Source organism: Triturus cristatus, chromosome 2_1 (assembly GCF_964204655.1).
Source record: "Triturus cristatus chromosome 2_1, aTriCri1.1, whole genome shotgun sequence".
NCBI classification, from domain to species: Eukaryota; Metazoa; Chordata; class Amphibia; order Caudata; family Salamandridae; genus Triturus; species Triturus cristatus.
Window position 1 is genome coordinate 158,229,427 of NC_140581.1, and position 13,755 is coordinate 158,243,181.

Consider the following 13,755-nt stretch of genomic DNA (forward strand, 5'->3'; position numbering starts at 1 on the left):
TCATAACTGCAGATCTAAGCCGATATCTGAGCCATATTAACAGCATTAACCAAAGAGCTGGCCACTCTGGGATATATTAATTGTCATGTCTGCATATGTTATCTCTTTGTGGTAAGACCCTGTAGCAGTCTGCAAATTTTAGTTGGCTATAAATTACCATTTCAAGTTTGATCAAGAGTTTTGGGTGTATTTTCACAAGATCCTGTGCTAAACATCTCCAAAAAATGTTAACGCAACTACACATCACAGCCTATTGCGGGAAAATAACACTGTCTCAACGTGGAATTCACAACATGGCGGTACCATGCGATAGTCCGCCCAAAACGCGGACAATGTCCGTGATACAAGCACCTTAAAGGCACTAATAGCACAAACCCAAACACGAAAAAAACATGAGATGGGGCAAAGCGCGAAGAGGAAATCAGCGAAAAGCAGCGCCAGGCCTGCAATAACACATGGCAGGTGGGAAAAATCACTATAAAAGTAGAAAAAACACTCAAACACAAACTGACCAACAACCAAGCACCACGGAGGCAGCCGGAGCATGCGCAGAGGACGAGCACAAACCCACAAGCACCCCGGACGACCAGCCTGGGACCTCGGGGACAGGGAAGGGCAAGGACAAGAAGAAGAGGAAGACAAAGTTCAGTCCACAGGAAAACAGGATCCTAGTCACGGAGGTGATGGAACACCATCAACAAATGTTCATCACCTCCAACTTGTCATTGGGCACCAATAATGGAATATGGTGGGACATCGTGGACAAGGTGAATGCCGTCGGAGAGCACAAGAGGTCAATGGACGAGGCCAAGAGGCGCTGGTTTGACATCAAGCGGAAGACCAAGGAGAAGCTCGCAGCCAACCAGAAGGCAGCAATGCAAACTGGAGGTGGGAGCCCAGCGCCACAGCTGGTGCTGGATGACATGGAGGAGCTGGTATAGACAGTCATCAGTGTGGAGACTGTGGCCGGAGTCAGGGGACCGGACACTGCTCGACAGGACACAACACTAATGCAACAGGGTTAGTGACCACCAGGTACTGGGGGGACGGGTGTAGATGGCCACAGTGGCACACATGCACAATCAATCAGAGCACAGTGCATACCCACAATGACTCTGGGTCATGGCCCTGATGCACAGACTGTCACAATGTAAAATGTCATGCAGTCTGAATGTCAACATGTACCATGTGGCTACATACATGTGGACACATTGTAATACACCATCTCCCCTTCACATTTCAGGGGCACCATCAACACCTCCTGCAGAGCAGTCCCCGCCACTCTTCACTGATGACAAGGAGGACACCCCCAGCATCAACACCCAAGCCCTCCAAGACATCATTAAGATCATCCGCAACTCACCTCCAGGATTAGGGCAGTCCAGCTGCATCGAGGAGACCCCACCCACTACCCAAACCACCCAGCATGAGGCAACCACAGCCCTGCCAGTCTCCCAAGACCCCCAGGAACAACACATGGCCTTCCAACGCCGTGTGCTGGAGGGCCAGAGGGAGACGGCTGAGCAGGTGCGGGTGGGGTTCGGCATCATGGCTACCAAACTGGATGCCATCCATGGGTGTATAGGCCTGCTCCATGGTCTCCAACGGGCCCTGACTGACATTGCTGGAGTCATGACGTGGAGAGAAGAACACCTGTCCACTTAGAATGGCTCCAGCGATGCCAGCCGTGAGCTGGCACACATGCGGAGGCTCATGGAGGACATGGTGCTGATGGAGGCGGAAAGATTGGCAGCCACCGCTGCACATCAGCAAAATGTAGCTGGGATATACCATGCCCTGCATATCCTCATCATGGCATTGCTGCCACAAGGTGTGGTGCTGATGAATGCTGCTGCCCCAACATCATCCACATCAGCGCCCCCCTGGTGTGTCAGTGCCTCATGGTGCGGCAGGCGTATCCACTCTGACACCTGATGTGTCACTGCCACACAGTGCGGCTGACAATCCTCCTCCAGCCCCTGATGTGTCAGTGGCAGACAGTGCTGCAGCTGGTACTGCAACACCCACAGGTGGAGCAGAGCACACATCCGAGGACGTGGATGGGTTTGAGTTCAGAAGGAGGCGCTAGCATGCATTTCCGCCACCTGGCCTGTTTCTGCTTGGTGCCGCACGTGGCCCCATGAACTTCCACTGACCCCCGATACACTCCGCTGCACTCACCTTAGACCGCGACATGGACTGCCATTTCCTGTACGATGGCCAATGACACGGCGACCAGACTGCAGACTGTACCCTTCCTCTTCCGCAGTACTTGTCATCCCCAGATGGACTCTGGCTGGCCCTCCACGGGCCCATATTGTGTGGTGTGCTTGGCATGGCCCTGTACCGCTCCAGCTGCAAAACTCCACTGGATGTGTAATAAACAATAAACATCCAGTAACGCACTGCTGTGTCATGTCTTTCATCATTCATGTATGAATGCGCAGATGGATGTAGGGACAGTGATTCCCCTTACGTCAATGATGCTCATCTAGTGGGATGCCAGTCACAGAGTGCCACATTGCTTATTGTGTTCCGGGTGCCATGGACACTACAGCAGGGACACAAGCCTTAGTCACTTCCTTGTCCAGACATGGACTGAACCATGCCCAGAGCCCCCAAGTCATTGTTGCAAGCCCTGTGCTGGTCCAGCGTACGCCAGGCCAGACCACTCCACTTACGCTCCGAGAGGGGCCCACATAGCTACCCTTCGCAGGCGTACTCACTGGTGGTGAGCAGGTCACAGGTCTAGTTGTCAGCATGTCATGGCCACTCCCTGAGGACAGGTTTGCACACACACCACATCCATCTGGTACAGGTGTCACAGGCCATGTGACCCCACAAATATAAGGGGCAGACAACGTCACATTCCCCTCTGCCGGTGGTGACTGGATGACGGACGCGCCAGGGTTCTCAATCATAGTGGGCCCATGAGTTGTTGCACACAGGGTCAGTGGCACCTGAAGCCTTGTAGCCGTCACAGGTCTACCACCATGTGACGCTGACTGGGGTTGCACATGGTTAGTGGCACCCAAAGCCTTGTGGCTGTCACAGGCCTACCACCACGTGGCCCTGACTGGGGTTGCACAGGGTTAGTGGCACTGGTATAGCTGAGCAGGTGTGCAGCCTGCGATGATGACATGTGTACTGATGTGGTCTCTGCCATATATGACTCACGACTCAGCGTCATATGTGGGACCTGCTGGCCTTGGGGGTGGGTCCGCAGGATGTGGGCCATGCCATGGTTGCGGGACCGGGGCCTGGAGCTTGCACGGGCATGTGGTGTGCCCACTGATGGACACACCATTGGCAGCAGGTGGGGCCTGGGTGCGCAGGGGCAGCAATATCTCTCTCTCTCTCTCTCTCTCCCTTATCTCTCTCTCTCTCTATCCCTTCCTTCCCTTCCCTCTCTTTCTCTCTCTGGCTTTCTTACCTTCTCTGTTTCTCGCTCCTTTGATGTGCGCATGACACACGTCCTGATTTTGTGCTTTATTTTCCAGGCTGTAACGTCGCTATGGTCTCTTACGGATCCGACAGGATTCTTCCGCATTGGTGTTTTGTGTTGTATTTCAATAATGTTTTTGGTTGTTACTTCAGTGCTGTGTGACTGTTTCTCGTTCTTCTGGGCACACGTGTGTATTTTTTTGGCAATGTGCGCCATCATGCGCTTTTTGTGGCTCGTGTGTTGTGCACGGTATGTGTATGTCCGAGGGGGGCTGGCGGTGGTTGCAGTGGATGTGGTGGCCCTCATGGGTATCCGCATTGCATGATCATTGTCACCATTGCATCGATGGGTCTTCCGGTGTGGCTCTTGGCTGGGCTCCCTTTTATGCTGCAGGTAGTCGTCCTGCTTAACAGCAGCAAAAGGCAGGTGTTAATTCCCTGCTGCTACTGCGGCTTATCGTCTATTTTTGGTTCGCATCACAGATCTGGCAGTTCATTGTGAAAGTGGTGTTGTGGTTTTTTTGTGTGTTTTTGCACGGGAACGCCTACTCTGCTTCTCATTAGGGTTAGTTGGTGGTGTCCACCTTGGAGGTAAATTTTGGGGCAGTTATCACGGGAATACTGGCGATGTCTGCAGTTTGCATCAGCTTGTGAATGGGGTGTTACATCTATCTCCACCTTTGATGTGTTAAGGTGGGGATAAATCGGAGATGAGTTCTTGTGAATATCCCCCATGGAGTTTTATTATCAGCTTAACTTACAAATTGAAGATGCTAGTTACTTGTTTTATATGTCTTTCTGTGTTAAAAAGAGATGCACTGTACGTAATGTTTCATATTTTGATTGTTCACCTTAGTCTTAGAGAATAGGTATGGAGATGCGAATCTGAGATTTCAGTAAGCAATACGTGCACTGGTGGTGATCACTTTGATTAAATTGTCCTTGTGTTATGTTGTAATCTCATGTATATAGTGCTTACTACCCTTGACGTGACACTATAGTGCCTTTTCTGGAACCCAAGGTAAGTGGTCTTTCTAGTTGTTATTGTTGGTTAGTGGGATTAGTTTTATGCACTCAATCAATCGAATTCTTTATTCAACACAAATACTAATACTATAAAAGATCATTATATATATCACACATAAATATAACATATAAAAACAATAGGATTAAAACAGTCAAATCAGTTATAAAAATATGTGTTATAATAGAATGCTTTTCCTAAGAAGTATAGCGCCTCCAAAATAAAGTGCAGTACTAAAAAATATAAAAGGGTTCACAAGTGCAAATATATGCAAATATATGACATACCGCAATTTTAAAATCCCTGATATTTTAAGCAAGAAATATTGGTTTTAAATAACATTTTCTCAAACCTACATAAAAAACGCAAAAATAAAAAGAGCTACATGCTGTGTGTCGATACTTCATCACAGGGACAGGGTGCTCTGAAGTAAATCACTGTATATATTTATTCAAGTTTCTTTGAGGCAGACTGAATTATTAGGAGTTAGGTGTGGTCATTATCAGGGGGATATGAGATCGCGTAGAGATAGTTGGTGGGATTACTAGATTAGGTATTGTTAGTTTGCAGCAGTATGACTTTCAAAGAAGGATATTTTAAGTCAAGTGTGGGTAATTTGGAAAAATACCTTACAAGATAATAATAGATTTAATAAAAATGATAATGAATATTAAGGCAATCATGCATGTACATAGGAAGAGGTGGTATGCAGAGGACAAATAGTAATGAGCAGGTCATTTGAACGAAAAAAAGAGCAGCAACAATCACAAGTCAAGTTCAATTTTGCATCGCAAGATTTAAAAAACTACAGAATAGCTTTTTGAGATTGCATCCAACCTGAGAAAGCAATCATGTGGAATGAAACAACATACTTTGCATGGAGCTGTAGAATTAGTTGAACAGACTATTCACAGCTAGGTTTCCGCTCGACCACATTTTCAGCAAGCACAGGGGTCAGAAACATACAAAAATGACTGGAAACATATATAGGGAAATATTGAGAGCTTTAAGCTGCGCTTAAAAGAAGCAGTAACATTGTGATCATAGCAACATGAGCGAGAATATGGGGTAATGGAATTATAGAAAAGGAGATTCTATTAATGCTTGAGCAGATGCCCTGACATTCAGCCTTAGTGTTCTGCTCAATGTATTAGTTACAAATGCAAACCGGGATCTGTTTTGGATGCCCCTGGTTTAGCAAGGCACATTATAGTGGTTAGGATAACTTCCCTAGAGGGTGGAAGTATATTACCTGCACCTCTGTGACTAGAGGGTGGAGTCTCAGACACTGAAGTGAATAGTTGGAGACGGGCTGCCTTTAGGAATTCCGAGAACACTTTAGTAGAAAGAGGCTGCTGGAGCAGGTTAACAACTGGTCATTGTCATGCTTCTATATAATACGATTACTGAGGAAGGTCTGATCTTTTATCTGGCCAGACTTGCAAAAATCAGTAGTCATTTCCCTAGTTTTATCTAGGTTGGACTATTGCAAATCTCTTTAGCTTGCTATTAAACAAAAACCATTAAACAAGCTCTTGATGTAGCAAACCACAGACTGTTGGTTACTTAAGAAAATCCCTAAAGTCAAGTGTGCTACAAATGCACTGATGGATCTGCACTGGCTCCCGGCCAGGAAAAGGATTGTGTTGAAGGTCTTTTGTCTGGCTCATAAAGCTCTGCATGATTCAGGACTAGAGTACCTTAAAGGTAAAGTCAGATGGTACTCACCAAAACGAGGTCTGTGGTCAGGCTTTTCAAACTCAGTGATTACAGCTAGAGTTAAGAGATCAACTTGGGGTGGTCACAGTTTCACCTGTTTCACTTGTAACCTGTGGAATAGAATGACGTTACATCTTAAAAGTCAGGCTAATTTTCTCCTTCTTTGGAACCAGCTGAAAACCTGGCTGTTCTCATTCTCCTTATAGTCCTTGTGTACTTCTCATACTGGTTTTGCGTCTATAGTTGGATCATGTTTAGGTCTAACGAACCCTTGGGCATTTCCGCCTTCTAGAAAACTCTGAATTAAATTAATTAGTTCTTCCTGAACCCTGCCATTTAGTGGACTTTGGAGGTAAGCGGTGCGACTGTAGTTTCTGTTGTTGAATGTGAGGACATGTCAAGGTCAGGACTGCCCTTCACCTGACCATAATTGACGCTTCAGGAAGGTTTATGACAACCAGGTGCATATATCTCTCATTTAACTGTGCCTCTCTTGTTGATGTGGACAAAGCCCCACTGCTTCTCGCTGTGAAAAGTGCTATTTCACACAATGATTGTGTCAGGATGCGAGCCTGGGATGGACACTTGGAAGACAACCAGCATCAAACCGGTTCTACAGCTGGAGACAGTACACTTAATGACAATCCCAAGGTCACACAATCACCGTTCCACAGTTTCCTTGGAAAAGCTTAGAAATAAATCAGTCCCTGCATTAATCACCACCGGTTGTGAAGGTGGGGCAGTCCTGTTCTGCCTGAAACCCCATCACCTACTATAACATACCTCAATTAAAAAGGTAGTCTATCTTGCAATACTTGGTGTATAAAAAATAGAAGGTGCTCAGTAGGTTAGAGGATTCTTTGAAGCAGGATGAACTGGCACATACTCAAATCATGGACACCACAGAGATTGATACACACACAGTTGTTTTATTATGTTTAGTGGCTTGTCCATGCCAATCATGCCACCTCTAAAGCCATGTAGAAGACAACGGGAAGAATAATAGGGGTGAAAAGGGGAAGCACAAGATCCCATTGGGCACGTCTCGGCTTGAGAAAATTTGGCACACACTAGAAATGTCAGGTTCTGGGGTGTGTATATCAGTAGGGTTCTGTGGTGTGTGTGTGTGTGTGGGGGGGGGTGAGTGCGCACTGCTCAATCCTTATGCTCTTCAAGATATTCCTAAGCCATAGTGCCACTTGACTTTTCTCATATTGTTAGGCATTTTTAATTTGTTTGTTTTTTGGAGGGTTTCTCATTTTTTGGTGTCTTTCTTACATTTATTGTGTGCATTATTTATGTTTAACATTTGGAGTATGTAAGAAGTGGTTTCTCGTTAGATTAAAACCAGCTCTCCTCTGAACCAGGCTGGCTCTTTCACTCTGGTCACAGGATAGATGCTTCAGCCTTTTGACTAAGGTCATTTACCTGCTTCTTGATCAGTACTTGAGTGCGCAGTCACTGTGTCTGTGCAGAACCAACAAAGTGACTCTCTTTGCTTTATTTGACATGTATCGCATCTTGTGAGGTATTTACATTTGGTTTTATTTGGCTTTTTTTAGTTGTTATGGTGCTTGTGCTTACATTTATTGTGCGCACTATCACTGTTTAAGAATTGGGATGTAAGAATTGGTTTCTTGTTTGTTTAGACCCTGTTCTTCTAACAATGAAAGGGCTTTTTTCGCTCCTTCGTATTACCGGATACAGGGTTGATTCTCCAGTCTTAAATTAGCATTATTTTAGCCACTTCAAAATATCTTTTTTGAAAACTCCTCTTCTGTGTTAGCTTTACTATGTATTAAGACAGCACAGGACGTACCCTTTTCAAAGATATTACAAAACAGTTTTTCTAACAACATGACTACCAATAACCTCATGTCTCTGGGACCTATTAAATTGAGCGATTGTAAGATTACTTTCACATCTCTCCTAAGATACTAAAGGGAGATGTGAAAGTTATCAATAAAAATGAGATTTTCCTTATAGTCACTGAAAATCTCCAGGTATCACGGATTAGTTCGTGGGATGATTAATGTGCTGACTTATTGATTTGCAAAATAACTTCATCAGCATGGTGTTCTTGCCTGTTCATATTTGTATACTGTTCTCCTGTGCTAAAGACACAACAGATATAAGATTAGATTCCTTTACTGACACATCACTAAACTACAGTTAATTGTACTAGGAGGTGTCAACATCCATTTTCTCACTAATGATCAACAGGTCGCTGAATTTCTCAGATGTATAGACACCTTGTAGCTCAATAAATTAGCATTAGGAGTGACTCACTGTGCCAACCACACATTAGATCTTTTTCATGGAAGGATCAGTTGCTATCAATACTCTCGCCCCTATGTGGAGGAAGGACCACTAGTTGTCCATATGAAGCTTAACTTCGAGAAACCTGGGAAGATACAAATCAATCAATTAAACACACCCTGTATTACAACTGTGTATGTTTTAGACAACAAAAACTAGGGATTGGTGTCCAGACTGATTCCAGACACCCCCAAAGGATATGTTAGTCTGTAGACCAGCTAGCTCACAGAGCCACTATAAGCTCCACCACCTTACCAAGGAGCTAATAGTTTCTGGCAACTATCGAACATGACAGCCCTGACCCCTCAGGGATCATAGAAACAGTACAATACCTTTCGCACTCATGCTCACTCAGTCTCAGAGAGATATATAGAATAAATGGTGGGGGCGTTTTCAATAAGTATTTATTGAACCAGCGTCATTCTAGTATAAAATAAATGTGCTGTAACGACCATTAGACAGAAACAGATGTGTTAGACCAGGCTTGTCCAGCAGGTTAATCCCCAGACTTATTGCTTTTTGGCCTCCTGTTTTGGACCCAGTTTTGTTGGTTTTATGACTCTGGGCACTTTACCACTACTGATCAGTGCTAAAGTGTATATGCTCTCCCTGTAAATTGTATGTTTGGATTGGTGATTCCATGACTGGCATATCTGATTTACTGGTTAGTCCCTAGTACAGTGCACTGTGTGTGCCCAGGGCCTGTAAATCAAATTCTGCCAGTGAGCCTGCAGCACTGATTGTGCCACCCACCTGAGCAGCCAGTAAATGTAAATCAGACCTGCCACTGCAGTGTCTGTGCGCACTTTGGTACTGCCATGTCGATCTTGCAAGTGCACCGATTTGCCAAGCTTTAACCTTCCCTTTTCGTACATGTAAGACACCCCTAAGGTAGGCCCAAGGTACCCCCATGGCCAGGGTGTAGTGTATGTGAAAGGTAGGACATGCCCTGATGTGTGATATATCCTGATAGTGAAATACTGCCAATTTCATTTTTCACTATTAGAAGGCTATCTGTCTCATAGGATAGAATGGGAGTTTATTTATAACATCTTACATGGGGAAAAGATTGAAAGATGGAGTTTAGTATGCCTTAACTCAGAAACTAAAAATGCATCTTTTAGTAAATACGATTTGTATATTCTGTGTTTAAAATTTCCACTTTTAGAAAGTGAGTATTTTCTTGCTTAGCCATCCTGTGTGCCTCTGCTGGTTTGTTTATTGACTGTCTCGAGTTGGAGTGACAGGGGCTGGGGAGGTGCATTCTCTCAGACAACCTCCGGGGGTTTGATGTGTGTCCTGCCTTTCCTGAATGAGTCAGGGCTGGGCTGAATAGACCTGGGCTGTATTCAGAGGAGGGGGAGGAGTTCTCACTAGCACCTGAAAAGTCCCGGTCTGCATTTAGAGTGGTGAGAGGATATTTCCCTTGCACCTGAATAGGCCCAGTCTGCCTTACACAATGCTGTCTCCACCTCCTGCCGGGCAGCTGCACCAGAGAGTACAGAACTGATTTTGGCTGGGCAAAGAGCTTCTCTACCACCAGAGAACAAAGGAATTTGTGCTATAAAAAGTGGGGACAAGACGCCTGAACTTTAGATTATTGCTGAACTAAGGAACCTACCAGAATGAAGAACCGGGAAAGCTGGAGGAGGAGTACTTCCCCTGTGCTGTGTGCTATTGGGTTGGCCAGTAGATTGTGCTTTGTCTTGGGCAAGGAAAGGACTCAACTGTGCTTTCATCATCCTGCTGTTAGAGTTTTTCTCCAAGGGCTTGAAGTAGAGCTTGCCTCCTGTTGGAAGTCTCAGAGATAGAAAAGAGTTCAAAGATCTATTCTGGGAATCAAGAGGAACCTTTGCCAAGGAGAAGAGCTGGAGAAACTGAGGAGAAGTACCGCCCCATTGCTGTGTGCTGCTGGGGTTGGCCTGCAGTGGCTGTTTATGCAAAAAAATTGACAAGGACTTTGCTGTGTGCTGTGTGCCCTTCTTGAGGAAGATCTTCAAGGGCTTGACGTAGAGCTTGCCTCCTGTTTTGAAGTCTCAGGAACACAAAGACTTCACCCGCAGCTCCCCTGAGCTTCCTTGCTGGGAGTTCTGACCTGCCAGGAGTGCCTGTGACTGTGTTGGGCCTCTGGAGGTTGTTTCTGCTGCTGGGAACTGGAAAGCAACACGAAACAACAAGAAAATCGATGCATCGCTCTTCTTGCATCTGTTTTTTCCGACACAACACTGTGGTACGAGAAGCCTCCTGTTCTGAAGTCTCAGGGAAAGAAAGGCTTCACCCCCAGTTCCCCTGAACTTCCTTGCTGGGAGTTCTGACCTGCCAAAAGGTGCCTGTAGCTGTTCTGGGCCTCATGGAGGTTGTTCTGGCTTTTGGGAGCTGGAAAACGAATGCAACATTGAGAAGCGTGACGCATCCGTCCCTGTTTCCGAAGCATCGCCAAAGAAACCTATACAGCGCCTGCCCGCAGCTCGAGAAATCGGCGCACGGTGCATCAAGTTCAATGATCTCCGAAGTATGAGACCACGGCACCGATACCAATGCCAGCCCTGCTGTGTGGCTGCAAGAACCCAAGCATCCTCCCGGATCATCGCATCGAGGCGTCAGGTCTGTCGCATCATTGGGGGACGCAGTAAGAAACCGACGCATCACATCCCCATACAGTAAGAAACCCACACATCAACTCCTCTCCGGTAAGGAACCAGCGCATCACCTCCCCTGCGCAGCAGTAAGGACCCGACACATTACCTCACCCCGAAGCAAGGAACCAACGCATCACCTTCCCTGCATGTAAGGAACCGAAGCATCACCTTCCCTGTGACCCTTTTTAGGTCTCGCGAGCCAAAGGCTCGAAGAGACATTTTATATGTGGGATTTTCAAAGTGCTACCCACAGTTTTGGCTGGCCTAAACCTTGAGTGCACGATCACATGCATGTGCACAGCTGCTCCCACTCCCCCTCCCTTCTCTATAGCTTTGGCTCCTTTGTTTTTTCTTCCACCCTCCCTTCTCTCCCCGCTGTTTTCACACTACCCCCTCCCTTCTAATCAGTTTCCTTTCTGCTTGCTTGATCGCACATCGCACACCACTCGCCTGCCAGCCTGCTTTCACTTTTGCGCCTCAGTCACTCAGCCTCTATCCCTTGTGTGTGCTGCGTCCCCTTCGCATCCCTCTTCCTTGCTCTCTGTATTGCCCCAGGTTCATTTACTCCAGCCCCCACCCTTACCTGTCCTGCTTAGCTTTTTTTAAGCCCCCTCCCCCCGTGGCTCCTCCCTTTCTCTCTTGTCTATCACTGCTTCCTATCTATCGGCAACGTTCACTTGATCTTCCATCAGGTCCCTCCATTTCTCATCTGCCCCTGGAAGTCGACACTGTCTCGCTGCACTGCGCGATTCCCCTACACAGCCCTCCTGAGGAGAGTCCGATCCACCCACGCACACTGCCCCCCTCCAGCTCGATCGTCCTCCCACGCAGCCCCTTCGTGGCTTGTTTTCTTTCCTGTTCTTCATTTCTTAAAGATTGGTATTTGTGATATTCTCGTGTTAGGTTCGAGATCAGTTTATCAGCGCCTCCCGAAAACACAGCAACGGTCACGTAAAAAGCGTAGGTCACTCAAAAGGCATTATTTATTTTCGGCACACTTGGCATTTTGCTACAATCTAAATATAACGTGAGGGACAAGAAACAGCAGCGCGCACCCCAAGGCACTTTATTATATAGTGTGTGACTTCTAACATTTTCATTGCGGTTCAAAGTAAAGTGCCGGTTATATGTTACAAAATGCCAAAAATACATTTAGGGGCGAGGGAGCAGCATGCACACATGTGGGATTTTAACATGGTAGTGTCTACAAACAACACAGCTACTGTCATATACAAATTTACAAAGTCTTTTGGGAGCGGTTTGCAATTTTAAATGTATGCAGGAATTGTAATTCATCCTTCAGGCACCTCCAGGACGTTTGTTATATCAAACCCACCACAGAACAGCTTTTTATAAATAAGATACTTTGTCGCGTTTACTTTCCCGGAGCGCGGCGCTTTGGTCTGTGTTTCTGGCTTCTAATGTGTGCTGCTACTTCGCGGTCTCGTTGCTCAGTAATGTTTACGAGACAATTGCATCCACGCATTTTGTTGGCACCCATTCTGTGCATTTTATCTCGCTTTTATTTTCCAAAAACGGGGCGCTTTGGTTTATGTTGCAACTCTTCCACACTTGCAAACTTTTTAAAATGCCCCACTTTTGCAAGGCACTTCGATGAATAAACAAGACGAGACCCAATAAACTCTTTCAATTAGTAAGTTCGAGATTGAACCATGTACTACACAGCACTGAGAAGAGAATCACCTCTAGGCGCTGCTTGATTGGGGAGGGGTTAGCGAAATTCGTAGAAATGCTTTTTCAGTTTCTTTCGGAACATTATGTGGTTTTTGTCTGAAAGTTAATGGGTTTGCTTTGTGAAGTCCGTGTCTCCAAACTGTGATGCGCCACTAGAATTTGGAGGTGTAGTGTGTGCTGAGGGACTAGTTTATGGTTAGAGTTATCATCTGGGAAACAGCATTCATACTGTTGATATGTTAGAGACAATTCTTGTGTAAGTATTTGTGAGTGAAGGGGAGCCAATGGAATGCTGTCAGGGAGGCATTAATGTGCTCCAGGATGTTGATTTCTACATGAATATATGAAACAAGAATTTGCAATGCAACCAGTCTTGCATTTGCGAGAGTTTAAGCTATCACTATTGTAAATGACAATTTCTTTTGTTTATGTCTTAAAACCCAAAACCTAAAAAAGAGGCATTGTCATTTACAATGCCAATAGCTCAGACTCACGTAAATGCGAGACCTATTGCATTGCAAATGCTTGTTGTTTGTGTGTGCGATGCATCCAAGGTACTTTGTGTGAAAAGAGTCACATCTGCAATTTGCTTTGAACAGAACTATTTTTATCTTTTAAAAGCCATTTTTTGATTAGTGTATTGTGGATTTTTCTAATTTTGGTCTTGTTTATTTTAGATAAAGATGACTTATTTTTCTAAACTGGTGTGGTGTCCATTTGTAGGGTTTTCACTGTATCACTGTATGTGTTCACAAATGCTTTACACACTGCCTCTGAGATAAGCCTGTCTGCTGGTGCCAAGCTACCAAGAGGGTGAGCAGGGGTAATTTTAGTAGTGTATCCCCCTTACCCTGACTAGGAAAAAGGGTCCCTCATTGGACACAGGTACAAACCATTGCCAACTAGAGTCCCCCA